Here is a 16276-nt window from a genome sequence, read left to right on the forward strand (position 1 = left end):
GCTCCAACCAACTGAGCCATCTGGGAGCTCAGCGGCAGCTCAGCTCAAGGTGCCGTGTTCAAACTTAGTTGCAGGGTATGCTGCCCACCATCCCTTGTGGGACTTGAGGAATTGAACTGGCAACCTTGTGGTTGAGAGCCCACTGGCCCATAGGGGAATCGAACCGGCAGCCTTCGGAGTTAGGAGCATGGAGCTCTAACTGCCTGAGCCACTGGGCCGGCCCATTATTTTATTTTTATAAAAGGAACTATATCACATAGTTCAAAACCCAAAACACAATAAGGAATAGATTGAGGGTCTTGCACCCATCCCTAGTCATGTGTATGGTACCATTATTTATTGAACCAATCCTTGTTGTATTCATTTCCTAGGGCTGTCATAACAAATTATAACAAACTGGATGGGTTAAAACAACAGAAATTAATTTTCTCACAGCTCTGGAGGACAGATGTCCAAAATCAAGGTGTCAACAGAGTTGTTATCCTTCCGAAGGCTCTAGAGGAGAACCCTTTCTTGTCTCTTCTGTCGTCTGGTGGCCCTAGGCTTTCCTTGGCTTGTGGCTGCATCACTCCAATCTCAGTCTCCATGGCCACGTGGCCTTCTTCCTCTGTGTACATCTGTGTGTTCTCTCCTCATCTAATAAGGACACTCGTTATTGGATTTAGGATCCACCCTAATACAGTATGACCTCACCTTAACTATATTACATGTATAACTTAATTACATCAGCAAAGATCCCATTTCCACATAAGTTCACCTTCATAGGTGCTGAGGGTTAAGACTTGAACTTACCTTCTAGGGGGACGAAATTCAAACTATGGATGGACATAGAAATGTTTTTCAGTTATTTGCTATTAGAACCGATGCTGCATGTTTTCTTATGGACTTATGAAACGCCTCTGAGGTACAAATTCCTAGAACTGTACAAACTGAGTCATAAGTTTTTGCCCAGTTGTGCTTCAAAAAGGTTGCATTTATTTCCATTCCTCCCCTTAGTGTCTGTTTCCCTATAGCTTCACCCAATCTTCATAATACCAATCTCTTTACCATCCGAGAGGTGAAAAATAAAATCTCATTTTTGGTTTCCATTTCTTTGTCCATGCAGGTAAGCACGCTTCCATGTGTTTCTTGACTCTGTAAGTCTATGAATTGTTAGTTGTTTCCTATTCCCTTTTGAGCTACTGCCTATTTTTTATTTTAATCTATTTGAGATGCCTTAAGTGCTTTTTTTTTTTAGGTCACCTTTTTTTTTTTTTTTTTTCCCCTTCTTCTCTCACATGCACGGAACTTGATCTTTCATATAAACCTGAGCCAAGAGATTAGGTTTGATTTAGGTGTGAAAGTAAATATATCTACTATGAAAGGGTATTAGCTTCTCAGTGTTGAAATTCTATGAAGCAGCTGTGATGTGAGTATGGAAAGCATCTAATAAGATTATGTGTCCATGGTTAAGTGTAATTTCTGGGCACACATGCGTGCACACACAGAGTGTAAACAGTTGCACCAGAAGTGAGGTATGTTTGAAAGTATGTCGGTGAGTGGGACTTTATATGAATTCGTGAGGAGGTGAAAATCTCTTTCTCTCTTTATAAATGAGAGGGTTTCACCTGGGTTATCAAACTGGTGGTAAACATCCAGCAACCTGCCTGTCCCTCCTGACTTTCTGTTCCCAACTTAGTGTCATTTAGTTTGTAATTAAGAAAAGTGAGGAAGGCAAGTCCACTTCTGGGTACATACACAGAAGAGCTGAGAGCCAGCTGTGATCAGATACGTACACCATGTTCATAGCAGCATTGTCCACTACAGCCAAATGGTGGAAGCCACCCAAGTGTCTACGGACAGATGAGTGGAGAAACAAAATGTGGTCTACATATAATAGAATATTATTCAGCCTTAAAAAGGAAGGAAATCCTCACACATGCTACATGTGAACCTTGAGGAAATTATGCTAAGTGAAATGAGCCAGACACAAAAAGACTGGATGATTCCATGTATGTGAGGGACCTAAGAGCAATCTAATCCAGAGAGACAGACAACAGAATGGTGGTTGACAGTGACGGAGGGGAGGATGGGATGGGGCATTGTTTAGTGGGTATAGAGTTTCGGTTCTGCAAGATGGAACAAGTTCTGGAGACATATGGTGATGATGGCTGCACAACAGTGTGAATGTACTTAATGCCACAGAACTGGACATTTCAAAGTGGATAAGACGGAATGCCTTTACTATCTGGAGGGCTCTTTTCCAGCACACTCCTTACCAGCAAAGGACAAAAGGCATGATCTCACAATGCTGTTGCATTACTGGTTACACATGAGCAGCTGGAGCAGCTGCTTAAGGGGAAGTCTAAGTCTTTTGAAGGCTGAGATTTAAAAGAATCATCTATAATTGTTTTAAAATAAACCACTTCCCACATTCAATGTGGAAATAGCCAGCATAACAGGCAATGCAGGTGGCTTGCTACCATCTGTGAGCTTCTGGTTTCCTGTGGGTCAATATAAACTCAAAGAAAAGGCAAGATGAGCCATCTTGTTTTGGGAGGCAGGAGATCAGAGTTCTCGGCCTGGGGTTGGGAGGCCTCATCAAGTCACTTAACCCTTGCTACTCAATGCAGTTAACAAATGTTATGTTGTGTCGATTGTGCCACAATTAGAAAGAAATGAGTAATGTGAAAGGTGACGAGGGTTGTTTTGGCCTTGTTCACACCAGGTAATTCCCAGCACAAGGGCGCCCTCAGGAGCGTGGACCCTGTAACTGAACTGTACTCTCCTTTCATCCTGGCTTCCATCGCCCACTGGCCACAAGAAGTCTTAACTGGCACTCAGAAATGGTTCCTTGTGTAGACCTGGAGGTGTAGAGCGCTGCTTGAAGATGCGAAATTGGTAATTCACTGGATTCCTGCTTGTGAGGTCTGTTTTATTTTTGTTGTTGTTGAAGAAAAGCATGGTAGAACATCATTTAGGGATCCTTTGTTCACAGAAGAGGCATAAATGGTGGCCACAAAGCCCTTGCATTGTAGATGACTAAGGAAGGAGGGACTTGTGCTCCCCAATGTGAAGCTGTTTAGTTTGCAGTTAAGAATAGTGGGGCGGGGGGGTGTTTTTGCCCTGGTTCTCATACCAGGCACTCATCTGCCCACCCCGTCCCCGCTCTCCACCTCCAGGAAGGAAGGGTTGCTAATTGCTGTAATTTATTTGTCATGTGTATTTTTCACTCTGTCTTCCCATGTTAGAATGTAAGCTTTCCTGAGTACACAGACTTGTCTGTTTTGCTCGCTGATGTATCCCAAATGTCTAGATCAGTGGCTGGTAACCAATAAGCATTTGAGAATGAGTGACTTTCTTCTCAGCTTCAAATGGGTGGTTAGATATGTGAATTCAAGGCCTTTCTTGGGGGTTGGGGACTTCTCTGTCTAGCAAGCCAGAGCCCTCTGGTCCAAAGGTCTGGAATAAGACTGAGGAGGGAGCAGAGCTGCTAGGAGCCCCCACCGAGGCCTCAGGCCTAAACTTCACCTGCCACCTCTGGAGGAGGGAGCTGGAGATGGTGTTCGGAGCAGGGGAGGGGCTGACTTTTACCTCTAAGCCCTTTTGGGCCACTTGAATTGACCATGTTCATGTACTGTGTTAACTTTTAAAATATATATTTTATTATAAATTTTTAAAAATCCTTCACTATTAAAAATACTACTGAGCCAAATTTTATAAGATATAAGATTTACCTCTGGTTGAGACTTAAAAACAAGACAACAGGCCCCAAATGGAGTTGCTTGTGCTAAGCCCACATCACTAAATTGAGACTTAATTATAGTTTCAGCCCTCCCAGAAGATGAATTTAAACCCGTCCATCAGGAATCACTTGATAAGGTCTAGCTAGGTAATCTGCTAGACAGCCCCCTGCCATCCCCTGAAGGAAAGTACCATTCCAATAACCTACCCACATTTTCGCCTGGTGTATCTTCCTTGCTCCTGCTCCCTTCTGCCTCTAGGTCTTTCATGTTGTATAAATCCTCAAAACTTCTTTCTATTACATGGTGCCCAATTCAACTCAGTTTCTGCTCAAGTAAACTAAAAACTTTTCATCTAAATCAGTTTCTCTTTCATAACAAGACTGAGACAAGGCTTTCAGTTCTCAGAGTTTTTTTCTCCAGAATTTAAAATAACTGAAAGCCATGTGATAGGGGTGCCGTTCTTCAACTTTGACCTTACTTGTCTTGTTCATCATTAAACCTCTGGTGTTAGCACAGTGCCAGGCACACTGTAAACCCTAAATAAATATTGATGAATAAACATCAAAACAAAATGCAGGCTACTTAAGTTTTTCAATTCTGCATTTTTCCTACAGAAAGGATATTTGTGTCATAGCATGGTATTGTAATTAGATACATATTTGGTCTTTGTTCATTTTTGGCAGAGCTCCTAAAACCCTTGCAATTTCCTAAGTGATTAGAGCCAGAGGAAAAAAAAAAGGTGTCTTTTGTTATGTTAATGAGATGGCTTTTGGATCCACTTCAGGATGGGGGCTGTGCCTGGAGAGCCAATTAGAGGGTTGGAACTTCTGGCCCTACCCCCTTAACCTCTGGGGAGGGGAGAGTAGCTGGATGTTGAATCAGTTGCCAATGGGCAGTGATTTAATCAATTATGCCTATATAATGAAGCCACCACAAACACACTAAAAGGATGGGTTTGGAGAACTTCCAGGTTGGTGACCATGTGGAGGTGTTGGGAGGGTGGCACACCTGGAGAGGGCGTGGAAGCTCTGCAGTCTTTCCCCATACCTTGCTTATGGGTGTCTTCCATCTGGTTGTTTCTGAGTTATATCCCTTTATCATAAACTGGTATGAGATGTGATCAAACAATACAGTGAATGTTTAAATTAAAAAAAAATTATTATAGTAAAAGAACATTGCTATTAATCCCCCTTAAAATACTCCCCCTCACTTAGAACACACTTGTCCCATCGTTCTTGGCACTTTCTGAAGCAGTTCTGGAAGTCTTTTTTGTGAATGTCTTTAGTTGCGCTGTTGTGGCTGCCTTGATGTCCTGAATCATTTTCACTTTGGGGAAGAGCCAGAAGTCACACAGTGCCAGATCCGGTGAATAAGGTGGATGAGGACACACCGTAATGTTTTTATTTGAGAGAAATTGTTATATACCAGAAGCGATGTGTGACACGGAGCATTGTCATGATGGAGGGTAATTTACGGCACACTTTATTTATTTTTTATTATTTATTTTATTTTATTGGGGAAGGGGAACAGGACTTTATTGGGGAACAGTGTGTACTTCCAGGACTTTTTCCAAGTCAAGTTGTTGTTCTTTCAATCTTAGTTGTGGAGGGCACAGCTCAGCTCCAGGTCCAGTTGCCGTTGTTAGTTGCAGGGAGCGCTGCCCACCATTCCTTGTGGGAGTGAAGGAATCAAATCAGCAACCTTGTGGTTGAGAGCCCACTGGCCCATGTGGGACTCAAACCTGCAGCCTTCGGCGTTAGGAGAACGGAGCTCCAACCGCCTGAGCCACCAGGCCCGCCACTACGGCACACTTTAAAACACACCTTTTCTCGGGCCGGCCCGGTGGCTCAGGCGATTGGAGCTCTGTGCTCCTAACTCCGAAGGCTGCCGGTTCAATTCCCACATGGGCCAGTGGCCTCTCAACCACAAGGTTGCCGGTTCAACTCCTTGACTCCAGCAAGGGATGGTGGGCTCTGCCCCCTGCAACTAAGATTGAACACGGCACCTGGAGCTGAGCTGCGCCCCCCACAACTAATCCTGAAAGGACAACAACTTGAAGCTGAACGGTACCCTACACAACTAAGATTAGAAGGACAACAACTTGACTTGGAAAAAACAGTCCTGGAAGTACACACTGTTCCCCAATAAAAAGAAAAATCTAAAATAAATAAATAAATAAATAAATAAATAAATAAATAAAACACACTTTTTCTCAACCGTCGCTCACACCCGACTGACTGCACTGAACAAGTTGAAACTTGTCACAAACTGTTACTAAGGTTTAATGTGCCACTTCCTGTATTGAAGATCCCTGCCTTTCCGTTGGATGGCACTCGGCAGCAGCATTCACCGTATTTTGTGGTGACAATGGAAAGGCTCTGTGTCACACATCGCTTCTGGTATATGGCAATTTCTGTCAAATAAAAACATTACGGTGTGTCCTCATCCACCTTATTGACTGGATCTGGCATCGTGTGCGACTTCTGACTCTTCCCCAAAGTCAAAATGACCACGAAAGGTAAACATTTTGACTTGAGGCAGCCACGACAGCACAACTAAAGATATTCACAAAAGAATTTGTGAATATCTTTCCAGAACTGCTTCAGAAAGTGGCAAGAATGATGGGATAAGAGTATTTGAAGCAAGGGGGAGTATTTTGAAGGTGATTAATGGCAATGTGTCTTTTACTGTAACAAATTTTTTAAAAACTTAAAGATTCAGTGTATTTTGTGATCATACCTTGTAATCTAGTAAGTAAAATCTTTGAGTTCTGTGAGCTGCTCTAAAAAATTAAACCCAAGGAGAAGGTCTTTGAGAACTGGTCAGTCAGAAGTACAGGTGATAAACTGGTCTTGCAACTGGCATCGGAAGTGGGTTGGGGACCAATCTTGTGGACTGAGCTCTTAACCTGTGGAATCTGATGCTTTCTTTCTCTAGGTAGATAGAATTGAGTTGAATTGTAGCTGGTGTCCAGAAAAATTGTTGTGTGGTGTGGGGAATACCTCCCACCACCCACCCACCCACATACATTGGAATTGGTACTAGAATCATTTTACAAAGAAATTAGCAGAGCATATAATATTTATTGTTTATTAATTGAGGTGATAGATGAGAACCTCAGATTTTAGGGTGGGCCAAGATGCCCAGACTCTTAAAACTGGAGAAAGATGGAAAGTATCTAACTGGGTATCCATGGAAGCCCAAGGTGCTGGCATATGGCCTCTAGAGCAGCCAGAATGGCTCACATGAAGGGAAGTCATATTTTGATCATGTCACATTCATACTGAAGAGAGAGTCGACCATGACATAATTGTTGAAACAGATTATTACCAAACTCAAGGGGCTCACTTTGCGTGCATGAATCAAAGCCAATGGAGACCAAACAGGAGTTTGCAGCAAAGAAAGAAGAGGTGTATTTAAGGAAATGGCACCAAGCCCAGAGACACAGGTGAACTAGTGTTCAAAGACCTGGTTCATGGATGGCGTGTAGGTTACAGATTACATAGGGCAAAATCACAAGGCCATACAGGTTAGGGTTTGGTGTCATCCTGGGAGCTGATTGGTCAGAGGTCAGGTAAGGGTAATGAATCATGTCTTCAGATGTTGAGGACAGTTTTGAGGTCTTTTCTAGAGTTCCTGTGTTCAGTCTCATAGGAAAATAGCCAGGGGGTTGTTCCACCTTAAGGCTTGGGAATTAAAACTGACTTAGGTCAAGATACTATCTTTATCCTGCCAGAGGTTCAGGCCGTGTGACCATTAGTCAGGTCTGGGCTATTGTCTTCTGCTGTTTCAGGGGTTGCTGATTATCTGAGGGAAAGGCTAGGTCTCTGAGGGGTATATTGAGAGAGAGAGAGGGAATGATTTCAAGAACTGGGATTTAAAACTAAATTTAATCAGTCATAAGGATCCTCGGTTTCAAGATCAGGTCTCTGGGGTCAATCCATAGCCCTCCAGACTTGGAAGACGGTAATAGACAACTGTCTAGGTATGTCAACTGAAGCCCTAAACCAAGAATATAAGTGACATGTGACTTCTCCAAGGGGAAGTGTAAGGACATCCCCTCATAACTTGCTAAGATGTGGCTAGACCCATTCTTTGACCTGCATCCATCCCATCTTGGTCAGCTAGGTCAGAGTGAGCATTGTTTTTAAAGAGCACGGTTGGCTTGGAGGGAAAGGGTAGTTTTCCACTCCCACCTCCAAACTCAAGGCAAGTAACAGAGTTTCAAGTGAAACCTCCCTAGAGGAGGGGGGTTGCCTGCTAGAAAGGGAGAAAGACCCAGTGCCAGGCTGAGCTTGCGGGAGGTACAGAGAGTGGCTAGAGGAGGGCAGAAGTTCTGGCATGGAAGAGGGCTTTGCTTTTCGTTTTTACTCTCTGTTCTGCTTAATTTTTTTTCTTTATGAATATGTATTTCTTTCCTTAAGTTTTAAAAAGCTAGTTATAGTTCATATTCAGTTTGTTCGAAAGCTGCTTTGGCCCATTTAGGAGAGAAAGGCTTAGCATGTTAAATCAATGCTTCTCAAACTTTAAGCTGCAGAAAACAACCTGGAGATCTGGTTCATCTGATTCAGTAAATCTGGGGTGTGGCCTGAAATTCTGCGTTTCTAGCAAAATGCCTGATGATGCCAATGCTGCTGGTCATCCAACCACACTGAGCAGCAAGGGTTACGTGACGTGACGGGGCCTCCCAACCCCGGGCCAAGAACTCTCATCTCCTGCCTCCCCAAACAAGATGGCTGATCTTGCCTTTTCTTTGAGTTTATGTTGACCCACAGGAAACCAGAAGCTCATACATGGTAGCAAGCCACCTGCATTGCCTGTTATGCTGGTTATTTCCACGTTGAATGTGGGAAGTGGTTTATTTTAAAACAATTATAGATGATTCTTTTAAATCTCAGCCTTCAATAGACTTACACTTCCCCTTAAGCAGCTGCTCCAGCTGCTCGTATGTAACCAGTAATGCAACAGCATTGTGAGATCATGCCTTTTGTCCTTTGCCGGTAAGGAGTGTGCTGGAAAAGAGCCTTCCAGATAGTAAAGGCATTCCTTCCTCCTTTCTGAGAGGTGGGGCCACCTGCTTATCCTACTGAAAGGTTTGCTGGGCCAGCCCAAGAACCTTCGCGTGTGGCCGTGCATCACCCTTTGATGACTATGGCATCTAACCCTCTTGACCTCCCTGAGTGGGAGGGTTCATCGTACCCCTTTTCCAGATGATGAAACCGAGGCTCAGACTCATGAAGTATTTGCCTCAGGTCACACCCCTGGAGTTCAAAGCTTTGTCCCTCTGATGCCAGAGTCCCTGCTTGTCATCTCTCTACTATGCTGAAAATGACGTAGGTCACCATAGGAGCAAGTCTTGGGGGAAGACCCTGAAACTTTTGTGGTGGGCTTCAGTAGAGCAGCCCAAGCCCCTTCCCCAGCCTTCCCCTCATACGGGGAGGACTGTAGCTTTTGTTAAACAGAAAACTTGCACAGCCTAGAGTTTTTCTGAAAGAAAGGTTTTATTGAGCAAAATGCTAACGAAAATAATAATAATAATAAAAGAGGACCAGGTCCTAGAGCATGGAGTCTAAGTCCCCAGCAGCAGGGCTGGGAGGAGAAGGCAAGCATATCCACCTCCTGGAGCTGGCGGGATGTGTGATGTTTGGGGAGGAAAAGCGGACAGTGTTTTGAAGGAATTTACTCTGGTTGCAGATAAGGGAGGTGGGAGAAGATGAAGCAGGGCGGTTCTGTGATAGGTGCAGATTCTGTAAGAAAGAAATACTACTTTTGATTGGCTACAGGCAAAGTCCTGAAAGTTCATGCATAGGCGGAATGTGGCGTTGACGCCTGGGTGTTGATTCAAAGCGCACACATTCGGGAGTGTGAGCAGTCTCTTGTCAGCTGGCCCCAGCTATTAACCAGCTAACCGCCCTGTCTCTTTCTCTCACTCTCTGGCCCACTGTCCTTTAATTTAGAACATCTCAAGTTTTTTTTTTTGTCACTCTCTTAATTTCCTGTGACTGAACTTAATTTCTATTTCTTAATTTCTGGCACTCATTCCACAGCGATAGAAACTACCTCTCAGCCAGTTTCAGTTCATCTTAGTTGACTCCACATTTTCTAGTGAGAGTCAGGGCTTCCTTGTCAAGTGAAGGTTTTTTTCCGCACAGAAGTTATTCACATTGCTGACACTTTCTTGCCGTTCAAGCCTTTATTTCAACGTCAGCTTCTTAAAGACGCCGTTCCTGACCACAGGAGAACCACCCACGCTGTCATTCTCTACCAAACACTATTTTACTCCACCTGGTAGTGGTGACCGTCTGGTAATTTTCTGGTTTATTTGTATTGTCTGTGTCTCCCTATCGTCCCTCCCACCAGTGCTTGATAGATGCTCAATAAATCTTTGTTAATGAATAATTAAAATATCCCTGGGAAGAACCTGCTCCTCTTCTGGGTGGGGGGATGAGGTGGGCCAGGGGAAATGGCGGAGGGTGGGAAGAAGCAGAATCACCAGTGATAAGGCTTCTCATTGTTTCACTCTCGTGTCTAAAATAAGTGCCCACCCAGGGCGCTTTGATAACTCATTTTGGGTTTGGGGCTTGTTTAGCTTTTGTCCGTGTTATGAAGAAATGAAACAGCTGTCTGTGACCCCAGGTTCCTATCCAAGGAAGGATGGTAGAGATTGGAAATCCTGAAAAGGACAGCTGGGATGGGCTTGGGGAACTAGAGAGAAGAGGAGCGTCTCTTGTCCTCTTTTAGGACAGGGCAGTGTGAGTAGAGAAAGCACTGTGAGAAAGCTTCTCCTCACCCCAGCTCCCCTTGCCACCCCTCCCCCACCTCTCCTTCCCATGCTCCCTCAGACCCAAATCTCTCTTCCTCCCCTCCCTGCCCCTCCCCCAAGTCGGATGCTGGGCCTATTGAAGATTGTCCTTTTTGAGGGTGGAATATTTACCCAACGTCTACAACATTCCCACAGCTAAGATTAAAAAGCAAACAAAGAGATGAATTTACACCTTTTGCACAAATTGCAGGCCAATTTTCATTGTAACATTACCTTACCTGGAGAATAATTGGATAGAAGAATGAGGTTTGGTAATCTTTCAGATCCCTTTTCTTTCTTTCTTCCTTTTTTTTTTTTTTTTATATTTGCTGCCCACATTGAAAATGGGCACCACTTAGGGGCCCTGGATGCAATAAGAGAATGATACTGATTCCAACAGGGCCTGACTCAAGAGACAAGTAGGCTCAACCTAACACTTTCTTCCACATTTGATGAGTAGAGAAAAACATTTGATGCAAATTCTCCATAACCAGAATCTATTGTACTTTTTCTCGCAGATTGGCTGTCATCAGAGTCACGTATGCCCTCCCCTGCGCCATTCTTCTCCCTTCTGTAATGCTCGGCTTCCATTTCCCAGTCCATCTATTTAGCCAGCTGGGATAACTCTTGATTACAGTTATCCAGGTACAGAGGCTGAGCTCTTCCTCCATGACGGTGAGCAGGTACCCCCGCTTGTCTTAAGGTATTACAAGGAAAAGGCCTTGTGTCGTAAAATAATTTAACCTTACCTAAAGAAAGATCTGGTCTTTGCAGGGCTATGAGGAAGTGGCTCACATACGTGACTGGAGGGCGTACAAAATGAAACATCCCTGGTTGGGGGGCATTGAGTGAGAGGTAACGACATTTTATAGCATTTAACTTTTAACCTAGAAACATCACTTCTAGATACTATCCTGAATTACCTCTAACAACACAAAAAAATTATACGTATGCCTATTTATTACAGCATAATTTGTAATAAAAACAACCTAAATGTCCATATGTAAGAAATCGTTTTACTGAATTATAGTATGTCCACACAGTGGAATTCCACGTTTACATTGTTGTGTATCCGTCACCACCATCTAGCTCCAGAATTGTCTCATCATCCCGAACTCTATACCCACTAAACAACTCCCCATTTCTCCCTCCTCCAGCCCCTGGCAACTACCATTCTACTTTCTGTCTCTATAAATTTGACTACTCGGGGTATCTCATATAAATAGAATCATCTAGTATTTGTCTTTTTGTGACTGGCTTATTTCTTTAACGTAAGGTTGATGCATGTTGCCGCAAGTGTTAGAATCTCCTTCCTTTTTAAGGCTGAATAATAATAATCCATTATTTGTACAGACCACATTTTGTTTCTCCCTTCATTCATCAGTGGACATTTAGGTTGTTCATTGTTTTTAATGCTCATTTTCTCAGCTTGAACCAATGGGAACCCCTTGAAGTTGGTCCTGAGTTTTTATGACAGGACACCACTGGTCTTAGATCTTGTTTTCTGTGGCAGAAATGTCACTTATTTCATACATTCCCTGCCAAAACACCTGGAGTTTGGTCTTTCTCAAAGAAACCTGGGCTCCTCTTAGTTGGAAATGGTTTTTGGACACCAAAATGTGGGTCTGTGTCTTAACTTTTCTGCTAGACTCGATTCCCTGAAGAGAACGACACGTCTTATTCACCTTTGATAGCACAGTACCTTACTCATAGCAGGTGTGGAATCAATTTTCATTCCTGTAGACTTAAAAAAGTCTTCACTCTTGATCACAGACTGAACACTTCAAGACTACTAATATTTATAATTTTCAAATTAAAATCTTGGACTGAAAAATATCTTTATAATTGTACTCAGTTTTCAATATCTGAAAATGTATCTAGGCACTAAGACAACTAAAGACTAAAAGTGAAAGAAGTATGTCAATTACAAAAAATAAGAATGGATATCATGCATGATTAGTGTTGTCATTTTGCCACTGTACAACTGATTTTTAATATAAAACCATGATCAATAATGTTTCTATATTATGTATTGCTGCAAACAAATCACCCTATATGTAGTGGCTTAAAATGGCCATTTATCACAGTTCTGGCTTGACATGCCTTCGACAGAGCTCCCTGTGGGATCAGCCTGAAACTATTCTCCAGTGAAAAACACACGTTTGCTTAACTATCTCCCTGCCCCATCCTGCTTCCCTCATTCCCCTTCCCCTGAGAGCCACCCCTCCATAAATCCCTAGAACAAGAACCCCTCCCTCTCAGGCCCTGCCCTAAGACACTAACACATACTTGCTTTGTACTAGACACGATTCTAAACACTTTATGGTAATTCATTCAAAACACATACATTAATGAACAAAATGCATGACATATATCTTTCTAACCCCTACAACTCAATGAATTCTTGTTGACAGATGATATAGACGCCTTCTATCACTTTGGCTCATCCATTATCCATTCTGTCTTCTGGTAGAATTCTTGATCTTTGCCTACTCCTTCACTTTCATTTCCTGTGGTTTGAGTGAGGCTGACTCATTCCCTAGATTCAGGGGTGGGCACATGACTCAGACCTAGTCAATCAGGGCATTACATTTTTATGGCCACTGTCATTGGCTCAGGGATGAGCACATGATCCAAGCCAGGCCAATAAAACCTGATTCCTGTGATTTCACTGAACCTATTGGGAAAGAAAAGTTTTCTTCCTGCCAGGGTTGCAAAATTGGGAGGATGGGAGTCCAGGGCCACTGGCAGCTGTCTGGCCACCACACGGGAAAGCCTGCCTTTAAGTGAAACCATCAGGGAGGAAATTAGAGCCAGAACATCTGGAGAGAAATGGATTCTTGAAGTTCCCCACTAAGCATATGGATCTAGCCACGCAAGCCTTTTCGTTTTTAGGCCAATAAATTCTCTTTTCTGCTTAATCCAATGTGAGTCAGATTTTGGTTGCTCACACTGAAATTATCCTGACTAATACAGGTCAATTTCCTAACAGGACGCCAAGGAGCATGTATGGGAACACTATTATGTAACAGTGCCACTGTTCAAGTTACCTTCACCGCCTCATAGATTGTCAAAACCACTTTGCCCAAACCACGTGAGACTAGTGGTGGCTGAATGGTTTTTTTTTTGTTTTTTTTTAAAGATTTTATTGGACTTTATTGGGGAACAGTGTGTACTTCCAGGACTTTTTTTCCAAGTCAAGTTGTTGTCCTTTCAATCTTAGTTGTGGAGGGTGCCGTTCAGCTTCAAGTTGTTGTCCTTTCAGTCTTAGTTGTGGAGGGCACAGCTCAGCTCCAGGTCCAGTTGCTGTTGCTAGTTGCAGGGGGCACAGCCCACCATCCCTTGCGGGAGTCAAACTGGCAACCTTGTGGCTGAGAGCCCACTGGCCCATGTGGGAATCGAACTGGCAGCCTTCGGAGTTAGGAGCACGGAGCTCCAACCATTTTTGTTCGCATACGTCCTTGAGGACTTTTGAAAAACTGTGTTTCCCCATATGCTTTTTGAAGTTTTCACATTTTAGAAATCATTTTTCATGCTAAATTTAAGTTGTTTCAAAGGATGAAATTTCTCTCATATTGACATTTTCAAACAAAACTCTCAGGTCACTTTTCAGGTATAGATTTCCAGCACTCCAAGAAAACTAAGTTCTAGAAATCTGCCGTACAGCATTTTACTGATAGTTGACAGTTCTGTGTTGTACACACAAAAATTTGTGAAGGAGGTAGGTCTCATGTTACATGTTCTTATCACAAAAAACAAACAGACTTCTCAGGTCACTTTTTTTTTTCCAATGATAACAATTTATTATAATCTGTTGGCAGCACAGGTAGATATGAGTGAGACCAGAACTACTTCTCGGTAGAAGTGGGCAACGACATGCAGCCCTTCTACGGGGAACCGTGTGCACTGTAGCGTCACCATTCTGTTTTACTTCATTGATGGCCTGCTTGTGCCACTCAGTTTCTTTCCACAGATGCTCAGTCTCCTTTCTACGGTGAGTGATCTTATCTTCATGGTGTTTCTTCAAGGTGCCAGTTGTTCTCTAGTCGGCGCTGGAAAGTACTGTCCCTCTTCAGTCTGCTCTCTTTTTCCCAAGGCCCTACCGGCCTCTTGCGTGGCTCTCACGCCGCAAACAATGAGCCACATCCGCCGCCAACACCGGACTGTCAGGTCCCTTTTAAATGTGTCTGGTGAAACCGAAATTCCCCAGTGATGTCAGTACCCATCACTATACATTTACAAAATAGTGAACAAACTCGTTAAGCGTCAGAAATTTTGCATCATTCCTTTCCTCCCCCAACTCGTATTTCTGTTCCACATCCCCTAGAGAATTCTATCCTAATATAACACATGCTTGAAGCTCTTGTTGGTCACCCATCATTTCTCTCCAACAAAATTATATAAATTTAAATATTTTCCATTTCCTATGCTCGTAAGATTATAGGTATAAATTTTCTTTAATTTGGATTAATTTACAATTACAGTATCAGTAGTATATAATTGATTAAAACAACAAAAATATTGACAATCCTTAAGCATAAAAAGTAATTTTATTAGAAATACTTATTTTAATGAGGTAGATGATTTTTTGGTGACAATGAGTTTATCTTTTTGGTAATAAAAATTTCTTACTGCCAGAATAAATCAGGGTTTGGCAGTAATTCTATCCCCATTTTTCATTTAGAAAGATGTATATACCCTGTGAGAAACTACTCACAAATTTAAAAAAAATGATTCATGCAACAGTTTGGACAGCTCTCAAGAGCATTATGATGCCTAAAAAAAAAACCCCAAAAAAGCCAATCTCAAAAGTCAGATACTATGTAATTCCATTTATATAACATTCTCAAAATGACAAAATTATAGAGACTGAGAACAAATTAGTGGTCGCCAGAGGTTAGCGATGGTGGGGGGAGGGTTGGATATGACAACAAAGGAGCCGGAGAAGGAAGATCTTCGTGGTGATGGAATAATTCTGATTGCAGTGGTGGTCTGTGAATCTACACGTGACAAAATGGCACAGAAGTGCCCACACACATTGCATCAGTGTCAATTTCCTGGCGTTAATATTGTACTGTGGTCACAGATTAATCATTGGGTGAAAGTGAATGAAGGCTATATCGGACCTTTCTGGATTATCTTTGCATCTATAATTATCTTTGAATCTATAGTTAAATTTAATAATTTTTTAAAAAAGATGTACTGAGAAACAAGTTTCACATAAATCAGAAAGAACATGGACCGGAAGCAGTCTTTTGACAGCGATGCCATTCATTTCTTTGAATTCCTTTAGCATAATGTGTTAGAAATCATTTCGTGATCTTTCATCAAAATTAACTTTAACGATCTGTTGATGGGCAATACAATAGCTCCTCCTCTAATTTTGTTTAAAACACTGCCTGGGAAATAACCTGATTTATCAGGACTTGTTACCCAGTCATTTGTCATTTACGTTCGCATTGCAGGCACAGATGTTGTCATTTGTTCCTTTGGCGTCCCAGGGGATCCCTTTCCTGGGGGATGGTGCACTTTGGTTAAGACTTCAGGTAGGTGACAGGGATGCCTTCCTTCTGTAAAGAGGGAGAATAGTGATTCTGAAGCGGGCAGGGAGACTGAGAACCTGCTTCACACTTCATCTACACTAGTTGTTGGGCAGGTCAATTTTGGAAAAGAGAACAAATGAAACTGTGGATCTGGAAACTGTTTCCCCCTTTGGAAAGTTATCAGGACATTCTCCGTCACCCCCAGG

The 16276-nt window shown here is 42.7% G+C and overlaps 1 long non-coding RNA gene across 1 annotated transcript in view; it reads left to right on the top strand.

The window, feature by feature from the left end:
* Positions 1-16066, top strand: part of LOC141570148 (uncharacterized) — a 35197-nt gene extending 19131 nt beyond the window's left edge. Inside the window, exon 3 of the long non-coding RNA XR_012494059.1 lies at positions 15993-16066. This is a non-coding gene — a long non-coding RNA (uncharacterized LOC141570148). The remainder of the gene's footprint in view (positions 1-15992) is intronic.
* Positions 16067-16276: the final 210 nt, after the last annotated feature.

The sequence above is a fragment of the Rhinolophus sinicus genome, linkage group LG01 (genome assembly GCF_036562045.2).
Source record: "Rhinolophus sinicus isolate RSC01 linkage group LG01, ASM3656204v1, whole genome shotgun sequence".
Lineage (NCBI taxonomy): Eukaryota > Metazoa > Chordata > Mammalia > Chiroptera > Rhinolophidae > Rhinolophus > Rhinolophus sinicus.